General features: G+C 42.2%; 1 pseudogene; it reads right to left on the reverse strand.

Moving 5' to 3' along the window:
• Window positions 1-1,249: 1,249 nt before the first annotated feature.
• Window positions 1,250-14,510, reverse strand: part of LOC122942080 — a 36,084-nt pseudogene continuing 22,823 nt past the window's right edge.

Genomic DNA, 14,510 nt, shown 5'->3' on the forward strand with positions numbered 1-14,510 from the left:
TAGGGGACGGACATTCTGTTCCACAAAATGCAGAATACATGTGGCTGTTATCGGTGTTTTGCGGATCCGCAATTTGTGGACCGCAAAACATCCATTGGTCGTGTGAATGAGCGCTAACACTGGTAGCATTTATCAAAGGTGTAACAAGCTTTGTGTTCTAATAAGTAAGTATGCCAGCCCTGATGGACATTTAATCTTACATTTTAAGAATGAAAGTGTAAAACTCAAAGTGAACTGTTGTAGAGGGGACATCATTACAGCTGCAGAATCAACAACAGTAAATATATTTGTACAGAAGATCAGCGCAGGAGTTCAAGGGACTTCATTTTTGCATCTTGGAGGTTTCCATGGGATTATTGTATCTGTAATGAAGACAAATACAGATAAATATAAAATACAGTTATAGAAACTGATTGTGATTAAAGATGAGTAAATCAATTCTATACAATCAAATTTCAATCTAACTTTGACAAGACATAGCTTTTCATCACAACTGAAGCACTTTCAATTCTGGTTGAATCGATTCGGGTCCAAATTGAATGCCCAATTTGGTCAAATTGGACACAAATTGCCGTAAGTTTGCTCATCACTAATTATGATACATATACAGTGAAATATACCAGCTCTCCAAGAACTGCTAATCATTGCTGATAGGTTTTCCCCTCACCAAACTTTCCCCTCTGTAATCTATTCTGAATGGAGCAACCGAGTTTATCTTTCTGGACAAACGCTATAAGAGTACATCCAACCCTGTGCCAACTACTACATTGGTTGATCACTTTCTTTAGATTGAATGCAAAGTTCTAACTTACAACCTTAATGTTCTCCACAATGCTGCACCTTCAAACATCTCTTCCCTCCTCTCCATAACCATGCTATATGTTCTTTCCAATGACATAGGACATCATGAAAACCATTGAATCCAGTCTCTAATATTGTGCTGCCCCTATTCTCTTGAATGCACTACCCTGGACACCCAGATAAATGCCAAATATTCACAGTTTTAAGCATGCCATTAGGTATCATCCATAACATTATATCATTCTTAACATGTACTATTCTGACATGATTTGGACCCGCACCTATTGAATCAGCACAGTGTCTGTATCTATAATCTATACGTTGGATCATTAATAGAATCCATTAAGAGTCATCCTAAACAAATGGCTGTCTCCTGCTCATATAATTTATTTTATTATATATTTTTTTTGTTTTATTGTTGTATTAACGTGTACTTACCATCAGTGATCTAAGCTTTCCAAGGACTTAGGTCCATTGTTGGGAATTTGCAACAGTCAATGAAATCTGCTGGGAAGTTATTGGCCAAAAAGACCTTTTTAGGAACTCGTTTAATATTGGTATTAGCACATATGATATGTGCCAGTGTCACTTCCGATATTGATTTTTTTTGTTGCAGGCTGAATACTGAAGGATTTTCATAAAAAAACCTAAAAAGGTATAGAGAGATTCAGTGGCAGAGATATTTGACCAAGAGCTGATGTCTCCATTATTGTTTGCATGGCTTAGTTTACAGGCACACAGGTAATACAGTCATTCATGTCAAGGGGAAGAAGTCGAAATATCCTACCACAGGCAGGGTGGCAGACCCATGTAAACAATTAACAGGTTGTGACACAATCACTGCAGACCCTTTACACAGCTGACCAGTGGGGGTGCAGAGAGTCAGACCCACATAAACCTATATGATCTTAACTACTAAGTAAAATAAAAAATATTGGGTAGACTTATACATGGCAGATTTGTTGCAGAGATTTCTGCCAATGAAAATCAGTTCCACTCATCTTAATGGAGTTTTGTTTGTGTCAAGCACATGACGTTCTGCGATTCAGATGAATGGGGAAGACTGCAACAAATCTGCTGCTTGTGAATGTACCCTAACTGCTTCACAGTTAGACACTTGCCTGCTATATGCACAACAATTACTATATGAATATTTATTTTGGAACCTGATCATTTATTCTTGTGTGGGTTTTTTTTCAAACAGAAACTTATATATGTTCATGTTGTATTAATAATTGGCACATACCTATCTCCATTTCTAGCCCTACGAAACTGGTTTCCAATCAAACAAGATAGCAACGGCCCAGTTCTTCCATTGGGAACTAATGGCTCAGAGACTCCACCAAGCCAGATGTCAATATTTTCCGGAGTTCCATACAAATCAATGAGCTTTTTGGCAACTTCCCGATTATTCAGCACAGCGGCTAATTCATCGACATCACGTGGTGCAGAAAGACCACAGAACCTTCTCCAAGCATTGTATCCTAGGAGGTAAAGAAATGTAGAATTACTTCACTACCATCAGAGAAATATTATGGGATTGTGTGTCCAGTTTATTTACTGACTGTTTTTAAATAGTAATTGAAAAAGATCAATTTAATCAAAAAGACTGCATTTTTTTCTCTATGTGTGGACATAAGGGGTAAGGGGCTAATGTGTTCCCACCTACCTGGTAAGCCATGGTCTCTACCCCGTTGTATGTTAAAAGACGCTAGATCACGGCCAATGAAATTGACCACTGGAAAAAGACGTTCCCTCAATTCATCAACCATTATCTGATCCTGGCGGTTCAGTTTCGCTTTATTGACCATCGTACCCCTGAGTAAAGGATCAACTCCACCTGCGGGCGTAATATAGGGTTGTCAGAAAAGCAGAGTAAGCCTAAAAGGATTACATATACTGTACTATGCTGCACTATATTAATACTATAAATTCTACATAGTATGCAAAATGACAGAAATAGGTCATGATAGGAAAAATAATTAATAGAGAAGTAGAAGTTACCTTGTCTCACTATTCTCCACGGAGCGAAAAATGTTTCATGAAGTGGGACAACTGGCTCGGGGCTGTATGGAGAGAAATCATTTGCCAATCTGTAAATGAATGGCTGTACCATCGTGTGACCCATTCTGAAGGCAATAGTGAAGACATTTGATAATCTTGGGTCCTCATCTTCGTCATAACATGTATAAGGAGGTAGAACTTTTGACATCTCATCGCCCAATAGTAGAGGCAGCCAGTCTTTATATGCTATTTTCTGTTTAAAAATAATATGCTTTAGTAAAAGGAAAATTCTCTGGCAACATAATCTACGGTATTTGATGGTATAATACTCAAAAATCATACTGCACCTGCAGGACTGCTCCTATTATCTTGCGGGTTTCTTGGTATAGCGTCTCTCCTGACCAACGTGGGTTTAACTTGCGCAACTGTGTAGCAATGCGGTTGTGCTCTCTCAAGAAAAGTGTGTGGAATGTCGTCAGCATGGGTTGCTCGTTAGAACGGCTATCCCCTGAAAAGGGAAGATGAAGAAATGTCACCAGATATATGGGGAGGACATTGATGACCTGTTCTCAGGATAGTGGGAGTCGGACTCTCAGGACTATTGCTTCAGACGCAGTGGCACATCTGTACATATGGTGTGGCTGTGGTACTGCGGCTTATCCTGAGCTCATCTCTATTCACTTTAATGTTCAGGGGCAGAGCCGGGCACAGTCACTAGTTCTAGAACTGCAGCGATGGGACCACAATGTTCCATCAGGACCAAACCTTCAAAACAACAACCTAACACCCATAAACAGAATAACATGGAGACAGGGAGGAATGGAGAGGAGAATGGTGCTGCAGCATCTCTCTCTCTCTCTTTGTGGTGTGAGACTGCATACTGTGAGAGGAGAGGGGGCACTGAAGAGGGGGGCCTCTGAGTGGCTTATAGTTTGCATATTTAAAAGGTATAAAGGGTAGTTTTACACAACCCGAAAACTCTGGTTAAACACAATACAGTTCTGCCTGCACTACATAAAATATACATTGTGGGGATTTTCTCTGGTAGACAGGCTAGCGGACGCAGTACAGAGGCAACCACAAAGTCTTTAACTTAAACAGTTCAGTGTATTATTCACACATAAGGAAAAACAAAAAGTAACGGTTTGCAGTCCTGGTGTTTGTCCGCACCATAAAAAGTCCACAGAATAAAAGCCTTTACCTGGTCAGCAGTTTTTCCACCCGCAGTCCACAGCAGGCTTTAGGGCCTGTTTCCCAGTAGGCATCTCTCAGCCCTTTAGCACAGCACAAGTTCTCAGTTCCCAAACACACAGAGACTGACAGCGCTCCACTGTCAGAGAGGAGTAATCCACACTCAGCTGAGACTGCTGCCGGGTTTGATATAGGCCAGTAAAGACCCGGCCTGGAACGTGGGGAGAAGCCACCCACCCAGCACTTTGGCTACTCCCAGTAAGAGCTGGCCCAGATCGGCTTTACAGCCATACTAACAGCAAACAGTGTCAATCAACACTAGCTTCCGCTGACCCTTGAAATTACATCGGGGATTCATCTGTAGCCCTGTGGGCCAGTCCAATCCTGGGTACACTTAGAAATGCCACAAGCACTACAAAAAAAACTTTTATAAACTCACCTGCCACAAAACACGGTACTCCCAATGTTAGGTTGGTCCTAGAACATTGGTCAGGTCCATTCCCACTAAAAGGCAGGTAGGAAAATCCATTGTCGGTGAAGTTCTGATTAACAGCCAAAAGACCCAGTTGGTTTGTGTTATTTCGAAGCAAGGTGGCGAGATTCTGGTCACTTCCATACACATGGCTTCCATCAATGAATGAAGTCAGGCCATTGATCTGCTCACGCACAGGACTTATCAGACTGCACACTGATGCAGTGCGAATCATAGATATACATTCACTGCCATTGACATATCGAGGGTCGGTTGGTGGAATCTGGAAATATAAGAAACAGATGAAAAATAGTCAATGTAGAAATACTTTTATAACAAATTGATGGAATTTTTTAAATATTGATTTTATTATATTGATTAAACATGCTGACAAATTGCATCTTAGAAGCTAAGGCTTCATGCATAGGATTCCTATTCAAACTGCATGTGGCCTTTACTGTACCCGCAGAAACGTATGGAGGCAAACAGAGAATTCATTCTGTCAGATTCCATACAAATCTGATGACACATTATGGAGCTATTACCTTTAGATGCATTGCTGTCTATATGGCAGTACACAGATGGGGGCCGTAGGAGATGAGCGCTTCCATTGTGGAAGCGCTCATCTCCATATCTAATGCATCTGTATCACTGTCCTTAGGACAGGGATACAGATGCCTGTGCTGCGGCAGGGGAGGGAGAGGTGTGTCCCTCCCCTGTTCTTCTGATAGGCCGCAGGCACTAATGCCTGCAGCCTATCAGAGGCCGGCTCAGGTGGCGCAATGACGTCATCATCGCGCCGCCTGAGCCGGGCAGCACACAGCAGGGACACAGGCCTGAAGAGGCCTGCATCGCATTGCTGCTGATGGAGGTAAGTATCAATGTATTTTTTATTTTATTTTTTGGAGGGGGGGAGCTGGCACTATGGGGGCACTAAAGGAGAACGGCACTATGGGGCATCTGGTGGTACTTTTTTTTTGGGTGGCACTTTTTTTTGGCACATTATGGGGGGGCACCATGGGGGAGAGGAGCACTATGGGGGCTCTAAAGGGGCTTTTTTTTTTACACATTATGGGGGGCGCTATAGGGGAGAACGGCACTATGGGGCATCTGGTGGCACTATAGGGGCATTATTCAGGGGGCACTATGGGGAAGTGGGGGTTCTAAAGGGGCCTTTTTTTCTTATTGGCACATGGGGCATTATGGCATCTGGTGGCACTAAGGGGGCATTTTTTACTGGCACATTATGGGAGGCACTATAGGGGAGGGCGGCACTATGGAGGAGTGGAGCACTATTGGGGCATATGGTGGCACTTTGAAGCGGCATTTTTTACTGGCACAATATGGGGCGGCACCATGGGGGAGAGGAGCACTATGGGGGCATCTGGGGGGTCTAAAGGGGCTTTTTTTTATTGACACATTATGGGGGCACTATAGGGGAGAATGGCACTATGGGGCATCTGGTGGCACTATAGGGGCATTATTTGAGGGCACTAAGGGGAAGTGGGTGCTCTAAAGGGGCCTTTATTCTTATTGGCACATTATGGGGGCATTATGGCATCTGGTGGCACTAAGGGGGCATTTTTTTACTGGCACGTTATGGTAGGCACTATGGGGGAGAGGAGCACTATTTGGGCATATGGTGGCACTTAGAAGGGGCATTTTTTTACTGGCATATTATGGGGGACACTATGGGGAAGGGGGAGAGGAGCATTATGAGGGCATTTACTGGGGCACCATATAGGGGTATTTTATACTGGCATACATTATGGGGACATTAGCTCAACAGCGGGCACTAAGCGGGGGTATTTCATGTACTGTCATATTGTAGAGAGAATTATTAGTACTAGGAGGTATTATGCGGAGCTTTGCTAATACTGGGGGGCTATGAGGAACATGATTACTAGTATGGGCACTATAGGGACATTATTACTACTAAGTGTGCTCTGGCAGAGAATTATTTCTGTTTTGGGGAGCCCTGTTACTTTGGGGGCACCCTGCCACGTTTTTGGGGGACATTATCTTTATACTATTAGTGTCTGGGCGCAGTTATTTTTTTAGAGCACTGTGTGCCAATAATTGTTGAAGGGGGCACTATCTGTGTGGTAGTAGTATTTTCAGGGGGACTGTTTCTGCAGTATAGTATTGGGGGCACAGTGGGCACAGTATTGGGGCACTATCTGTGTGGTAGCAGTATTTCCAGGGGGACTGTTTCTGCAGTATAGTATTGGGGGCACAGCGGGCACAGTATTGGGGGTGGCAGGAAAGGGTGTTCAGAAGATGTGAAGATGATGGAAATGTGGGAAACTAATGTCTGTTTGTTAATCTCTGCAGAGACGGGAGATGGCTGAAAAATCATCATGGCGGTCTGGTCTGAATGGAGAAGATGAGGAAAGAGAACGTCTACAACAAAGGTGACATCACTGGATGTAAGAGGTATGTGGCGCTATGTAGGAGAGGAGATGCTCCGGCTCCTCCCCTGCCATTTGCAGAAGGAGGATTCAGAGCTGGGTGAGGACAGCCAAAGGGGGCAGCAGGCAGATGGTGGGGGGAACCACAGGCCTTGAGCAGGATCTGGGGAGGGAGGAGAGCGGAGGATCTTCCTGGCTGCAGCCTGCTGTCTATTGTATGATGTGAAGCAGGCAGTGCAGCCAGGACAGACCTCCCCCTCTCTCCGTATGATGTGTAGAGACAGGCCGCAACTATAGAATGTCAGCTGTACAGTGTTTGTTGGGAGTGGCCTATTATATGTAGGAGGGGCTTTTAATAACGGAGCTTTTAGAATCAGCAAGGAAAAGAATCAGCGCAACACACTACACCCCGTCCCTGCAGTTTTAAATATAAAGGGGTTTTGAAAAATTTAATTAGCACAGCGCACTACACATGCCACATTTTTTTGCCTTTCGAACCCCCCCCTAGACAAAATTCCTGGGTGCTCCCCTGCCCCCCCCACCACCACCACCGCTACCGCAAATGCCCGCAATTACATCCAGGGCCGCGCCGCCTGTGGTGATCGGCGGTGCGGCCCTGAAGGATAAAAAAAAAAAAAATTGGGCTGGTTGTTCTGGGGGGGGGGGGGGGTCCAGACCCGCTGGACCCCCCCTGTAGGTGCGCCACTGCACAGACTCCATGTGACTCAGTGCTAGGAGCAGTATGGCCTCCATGCACATCTGTACCGGCTCCGTACACATGGCTCTGATGAGAGTGTATGGGGTCTGTGTCAAACATGAAAAACTTGTCACTTTTTGAAAAATGTCCAGCACAAAAAGACAGATATATGTTAAAATCTGAAATATGTTTATATTATAATCTTACAATTTCCTCAGTAAAATAACCTGAGCATTGATATGTGAATACGTCAATGAAAAAAGTCTTACCATCAAAGGGAAACAAGGGTATGTGTTGACGCAGCTCTTAGCACAATTCACATTTTGCAAAAACGATGAAGTTGTTGGTGTAGCAACAGAGAGGTCAAGGTCATGATCCAAAAACTGACCCCATTGCATGAACATAAGAGATCGACCGTCATCCAGTTTCAATGATTCCGTAGATAATTTAACAATTTCATTTGATACTTTACGTGCCTGTTGCAAAAAAAAAAGGCATTATGTTACAAGCATCCCAAATAGTGATGAAGTGAAGTGAACTTTGATACGAATTTCAGGGAAAATTCAATTTGCTGCGAAGCCGAATTTCCTTGTGCTTCATGGTAACGAATCAATTTTCCCTGAAATGGTGGTAAAAAATAAATAAAAATCATGCTCGCCTCGAAATCTCATGCGCGATGACTTATGATGTCACCATGCCGGCCAGCATTATAATGTAATCATATGCCACGTGAGATTTCGTGCAAGGTCTTCAATCAAGATGGCCACGGCGGCCTCTTCGCATTTAAATGGATAAGGCGAGTATGATTTTTTTTCCCACTGATTAAGCCCTGAAAGCCCTAATTTTCGTTCTCAGATGCCGCGATCAGTGATGAACCCGGCATCTGCGGTATTCAATGATGGGGGCGTCACAATTGTCGTTCCCCGTCAATGCACCTGCTATTCACAAGGGAACTAGTTAAGTGACAAAGCAATTCATCATGAAGCGAATTTCTTTGTGAAATTAAGTTTTCTAAACTTCGCTCAACTCTAATGTCATGGAATAATTCTTACCTCAATAACATCAACCCATATGTTGCCCAGTGTCATCAGGATAGGTCATCATTATCAGATTGGTGGGGGACCCACAGCTGTTCAGGAGAAGCTCTGTCACTGGACATTGGCATGAGAACTGCACAGCTCCATCCGTTGTATAGTGTATGGAGCTGGTTACTGCCATTGAAGTGACTTGGAGCAGCGCTGCAGTAACCAGCAATATCTACTAGTTCCAGCGCTGGAGCCACTACAGAACAGCTGATATCTCAGGGATAGGCCATGGATATAAAATGCTAGACAGCCCCTTTAGTAGACAAATCTCATGTTTCTGCAAATCATGGGCCGCAGCTGGCAAGCGGAAGGGGGGGGGGGCACAGCACGTCCTCCTACATAATGCCATTACATTCACTTCACTGTGACAAATCGGCTGTTTCCAGCAAACTACATAAGCTTTAAAGGCATATTATGGGTTCAATAGAAATGATGGACCTCTCAAACTGTGTATATAATGGCTAGCCAGAAACAATGTAGTTGTAGAAGTAGTAACCCCCAAATTACTATGCAAGTTACTGAAAACACCCCAAGCCCTAATTCCATTCTTTTACCCCTGCATGGAAGATTGTTAGAAAAGCATGGATTCATAAGGGATTGGATCTGTCAAGGTAATCTTACCTCCATGAGGAGATACGTTCTGGACTGTACCAGGGTAATGTTGTGGAAGGTTGGTACATAAAATAAGAATGCTGGGACTAGGTGAGACTATGTGTACATGGGTTAACTACTGTCTCAGAGGGTGGCTATTAATGGTCCATCTTCAGACTGGGTCACAGTCACCAGTGGGGTGCCACAGGGGTCAATATTGAACCCTGTACTTTTTAATATGTTTATTAATGGCCTTGCTGGGGGGTTTTTGCAGCAAATTTTCAGTATTTGCAGATAAAACAAAATTCCTGCAAAGTGATCCACAAAGAGGATGATAATATAGTATTGCAGAATATTTTGGGGAAGCTGGAGGCTTGAGAAGAGGGATGGAAATTTGAAGCGGTTTTTCAAGTTCTCCAACAGCCAGCGCATGTACTTACCCCGCTCTCGGCGCCACTCCCGGTCACCGCACCGCCGCTGCTGCTTCTCCCTGTACACGTATGAAAACATCCGTGATGCTATCCCCATCCACACCTGCTATTGGGTGCTTCCCCCTCTGACACCGGCTGTTTTCATCCGTGTACAGGGAAAATCTGCAGTGGCGGTGCGGGGACCAGGAGCGGCGCGGGGAGCGGGGTAAGTATATTACATGTGAGTGACTCGGCACATAGGGGGGCTGTTGGAGAACTTGGAAAACCCCTTTAAGTTCAATATGGTCATGCATGTAGGCCGAGAAACAGAAAGTACATTTATGTAGCAAATAGTAGAGCACTGACTAAAACTCCCACTGAGACTTAGAGATATTGGTAGACATTGCCACTGCCACTTGAGCTACCAATGCTAAGTCATGGGATGCATGAAAAGAGGAATAGATACTCATGAGAAGAACATAGATTTGCCTCTATATAAATCACAGAGCACACGTGGAATATTGTGTACTATTTAGCACAGTTGTATATAACAAGAACATGACTGAACTAGAGCGGGTGCAAAGGATGGTGACCAAGGTAATAAAGAAGGTCACCTGTAGTATCGACACAGTTTGCTTAGTCTTAAAAAAAGATGGGGAGATCTAATTACAGTGTAAAATATATGACTGGACAGTACAGAGATCTGTATAATGACCTTTTTATATCTAGGCCTGTAACCATGACAAGTGGGCATCCTTTATGTCTAGAAGAAAGAAGGTCTCACCATCATCTTAGATGGGGTTATTTACTAAGATTATTGCTTTGTGGGAGGTGCTGGGCATTGTGGGTAGTGCAAGGCATTGTGGGAAGGAGAAGCCAGTCTCCACTCTACATACAGACTACAGGACATCCGCAGAGCTGTTCCATGCAGTCCTTCTTAAATTCCACCATCTTTGTGCAAGTCTATCTGGTTAGGGGCATCTACCTTTGTTTCAGGGACAGTATTTTATGCAGAGCCGTTCAAGTAGTTTTAGTGTTACTTAGGGAGTTATTTCTGTTAGCTAGCCATGCAATCTATGTATAGGCAGCCATTTTGGACATATGCTCAGTGTTATGAAAATGTTATAATACATGCTGTTCTATGCTTTCTGCTGATACCTGTTATACTTATACAAGCCATTTGTTTTCTTGTAGTTTTACCAATTCAAAATCCTGTTGACCAATAAACAAGTTAGACTACAGAAAAGAGTCCTCTTATTTGGAAGCCCGGAATGGTTTATGCTGAATGTCAGACTGCACACTGTGTGACGTGTATGAAGACAGAACATACAGTATATAAGATATTCTTACCAATGGTAGAGTAAACCCATTGATGGGACGGCTTTGAGTCCAGCCTCGTGGCAGGGATATACCATCCTCATATTCTGGCTTGAGAAGGCGTTTGTACGCAGTGCTGGATGCACCGAGAATAGCTTTCTTTCTGTAAAAAACAAATATATACATATATTTCTACATATCAGTGAACAGAAAGAAATACATTCTTAAAAAGGTTGTTCACAATTAGAAAAAACATGGCTATTTTTTCTCTAGAAACACCTGTTCATGGATTGTATCTGGGATTGCAGCATAGGTGCAGTGATGGCCAGTTCGCAGTGTTCGCCAGCGAACACATGCGGGCTGCCATCTTAACTCACAAGTCCGGCAATGCACAGGTAAGCCCGTACCTGTGCCTGTGACGCGAGCCGGTCTGAAACAAATGCGGTCACCGGGAGCAGGCAATTCCAAGAAACAGCCTGCTCCCGGTGAACGCATTTGTTTTAGACCGGGTCCCGGCACAGGTAAGGGCCTAACTGTGCATCGCCGGACTTGTGAGTTAAGATGGCAGCCTGCATGTGTTCTCAGGCGAACTGGCCATCACTGCATAGGTGCAATATGTTGAAGTCAATAGGGCTATGGTGCAATACACTACCTGTGGATAGGTGCTGTTTTTGCTTAAAAGCTGTTTTTATTTTCTAACCCTAGGCAGCTTATTTAACCCCTTCAGGACCAGTCTTTAACCATGGCACCCATTCACACATGCATAGCAGCCATGGCGCCATAGCAGCCGGCTTTCTGCTATTTTAAATAGCAGAGACTTGTGGCACATGTAAGCGATCAGACACAAATAAGGCTGATCGCATACATTTTCCCTTTCAGATGCTGTGGTCAAATGTGTTCATGGCATCAGAGCAGTCTGGAAGTGGAAGCCACGCGCCTCAAGAAGGCTTCGAAGTCTATTAGAGGAATATACTAAAACAGGCCAGTAGGTGGCAGCACTGTATTGTTATATTGAAAATTAAGTGTTTAATGATGGCTATATAGCAATCAATGAACACAATGGGCAATCTAATGATTGCCAGTTATAGTCACCCAGGATAACTTAAAAAAAGTGAAAAGAAGTTTTTACAAATATAAAAAAATATAAAACTTCAAATCACCCCCCTTTCCTTAAAATAGTTAACCAATGAAAAAAATAAACATCATGGGCATCTCCACGTGCGAAAATACCCATATAAAATATAACAATATTTATGGCATACAGTAAATGGCAAAAAAAATAAAAACAGCTAATTTTCTATATATTTTTTTTCACTTGAACTCCCCAATATTTTTTTTAAATAAAAAGTTATCAAAAAGTCACACATACTTCAAATTGATATCACTGAAAAGTACAGATCGTCCCCGCAAAAATGAGCCCTTACACAGCCCCGTACACATAACTACAAAAAAGATCAGAATATGGTGATATTTTTTTCTCAAAGATTTAAATTTTTTCAGTATTAAAATGCAAGAAAAATTATAGGTTTAATATATAAGTTTGCTATCACTGTAACCGTACTGACCTGAATAATGAAGATAACAGGCCAATTTTACCGCATAGTGTACGGAGTAAAAAAAAAACCTTTGGCAGAATTGCGTCTTTTCCCAATTCTACCCTAATTGGAATGTTTTTTTTCCGCCCCCACTATATAATATGCAACCATAAATGGCACCATTAGAAAGTACAACTTGTCCCGCAAAAAACAAGTCCTCATGAGGCTATGTGAACGGAAAAATAAAAAGTTAGGGCTATGGGAACGCGGGGAGTGAAAACCGAAAACGCATTAATGGAAAATCTCAAGGTCCTCTAAGGGTTAAGTTTACAACGCCTGGCTTTCTGTGTCTAAAAGGGGTACTGATTTTAATGTTTATAAATTATCATGAACATCATTCCTGTATGTTCAATCAAATAATTTACCCTACAGTAGACAGAATTAGTGTTGAGCGCGAATATTCGAATTGCAAATTTTTTTCTCGAATATCGCAATTTCGAGATTTCGCGAATATTTAGAATATCGTTCTATATATTCGCGAAATCGAATATTCGTGTTTTTTTTAATTTATTTTTTATTATTATATTTTTTTCTTTCCCACTTCCCTAAAGTTGTTCTTACCTGTCCTTTGGATTCCTGGCTTCCTGGCTGCTCCAGTCAGTGGTGTTTTCAACTTACTGCTATATTCCATATTAGCTAAATTACAATCTAATCTATATGTGTATTTTACGAAATTTCGCAAAAGTCGAGATTGCGATGCGAGTAATATAACACGAAATAATCGCATGAAGATTTCAACTTAGCACTGCTATATTCCATATTAGGCTAGAATATGGAATATAGCAGTGCAAAGTTGAAATCTTCATGCGATTATTTCGTGTTATATTACTCGCATCGCAATTTCGACTTTTGCAAATGTTCTTAATATTGCTCTAACTTCGTCTTTTAGAATATTCTTAATATTCTGAAAGACGAAGTTAGAGCAATATTACGAATATTCTAAAAGACGAAGTTAGAGCAATATTACGAAATTTCGTAAAATACACATATAGATTATAATTTAGCTAATATAGTGCTATAATCCCTTTTTTTTCCTCAAATTTTTTTTTTGCCTCTTCTGAACTTAAGTTTTGTAAAATATGTACACTATTAAAAAATATTACTATAGCAGTATATTAGCTTAAATACAATCTATGTGTATTTTATGAAATTTCGGAATATTGCTCTAACTTCGTCTTTTAGAATATTACGAATATTCTAAAAGACGAAGTTAGAGCAGTATTAAGAACATTTGCAAAAGTCTAAATTGCGATGCGAGTAATATAACACGAAATAATCGCAAGAAGATTTCAACTTAGCACAGCTATATTCCATATCAAGATAAATAATCGCAATACGCGAAAAATAAATCGCATATTATTCGCGATAATTGGAATAATTACGAATATTCGATTTCGACGAATATAACACGAATATTCATTTGAATATTCGCGAAATATCGCGAAATCGAATATGGCACCTCCCGCTCATCACTAGACAGAATGTGACAGCTCTGCATCGCTATCTGGTGGCCACACATTCCATTATTCTTGAAACCTACAGTAGATGTCTAGTTTTTTTTATTCTCCATGTTCTTCATTGCTGGAAACTGGCATCGGAAGAACTGCACAGCTCCATCCGTTGTATAGTGTATGGAGCTGGTTACTGCCATTGAAGTGACTTGGAGCAGCGCTGCAGTAACCAGCAATATCTACTAGTTCCAGCGCTGGAGCCACTACAGAACAGCTGATATCTCAGGGATAGGCCATGGATGTAAAATGCTAGACAGCCCCTTTAATAGACAAATCTGATGTTTCTGCAAATCATGGGCTGCAGCTGGCGAGCGGAGGGGGGGGGGGGTTACAGCACGTCCTCCTACATAATGCCATTACATTCACTTCACTGTGACAAATCGGCTGTTTCCAGCAAACTACATAAGCTTTAAAGGCATGTTATG

This window comes from Bufo gargarizans, chromosome 6 (assembly GCF_014858855.1).
Source record: "Bufo gargarizans isolate SCDJY-AF-19 chromosome 6, ASM1485885v1, whole genome shotgun sequence".
Taxonomy (NCBI): domain Eukaryota; kingdom Metazoa; phylum Chordata; class Amphibia; order Anura; family Bufonidae; genus Bufo; species Bufo gargarizans.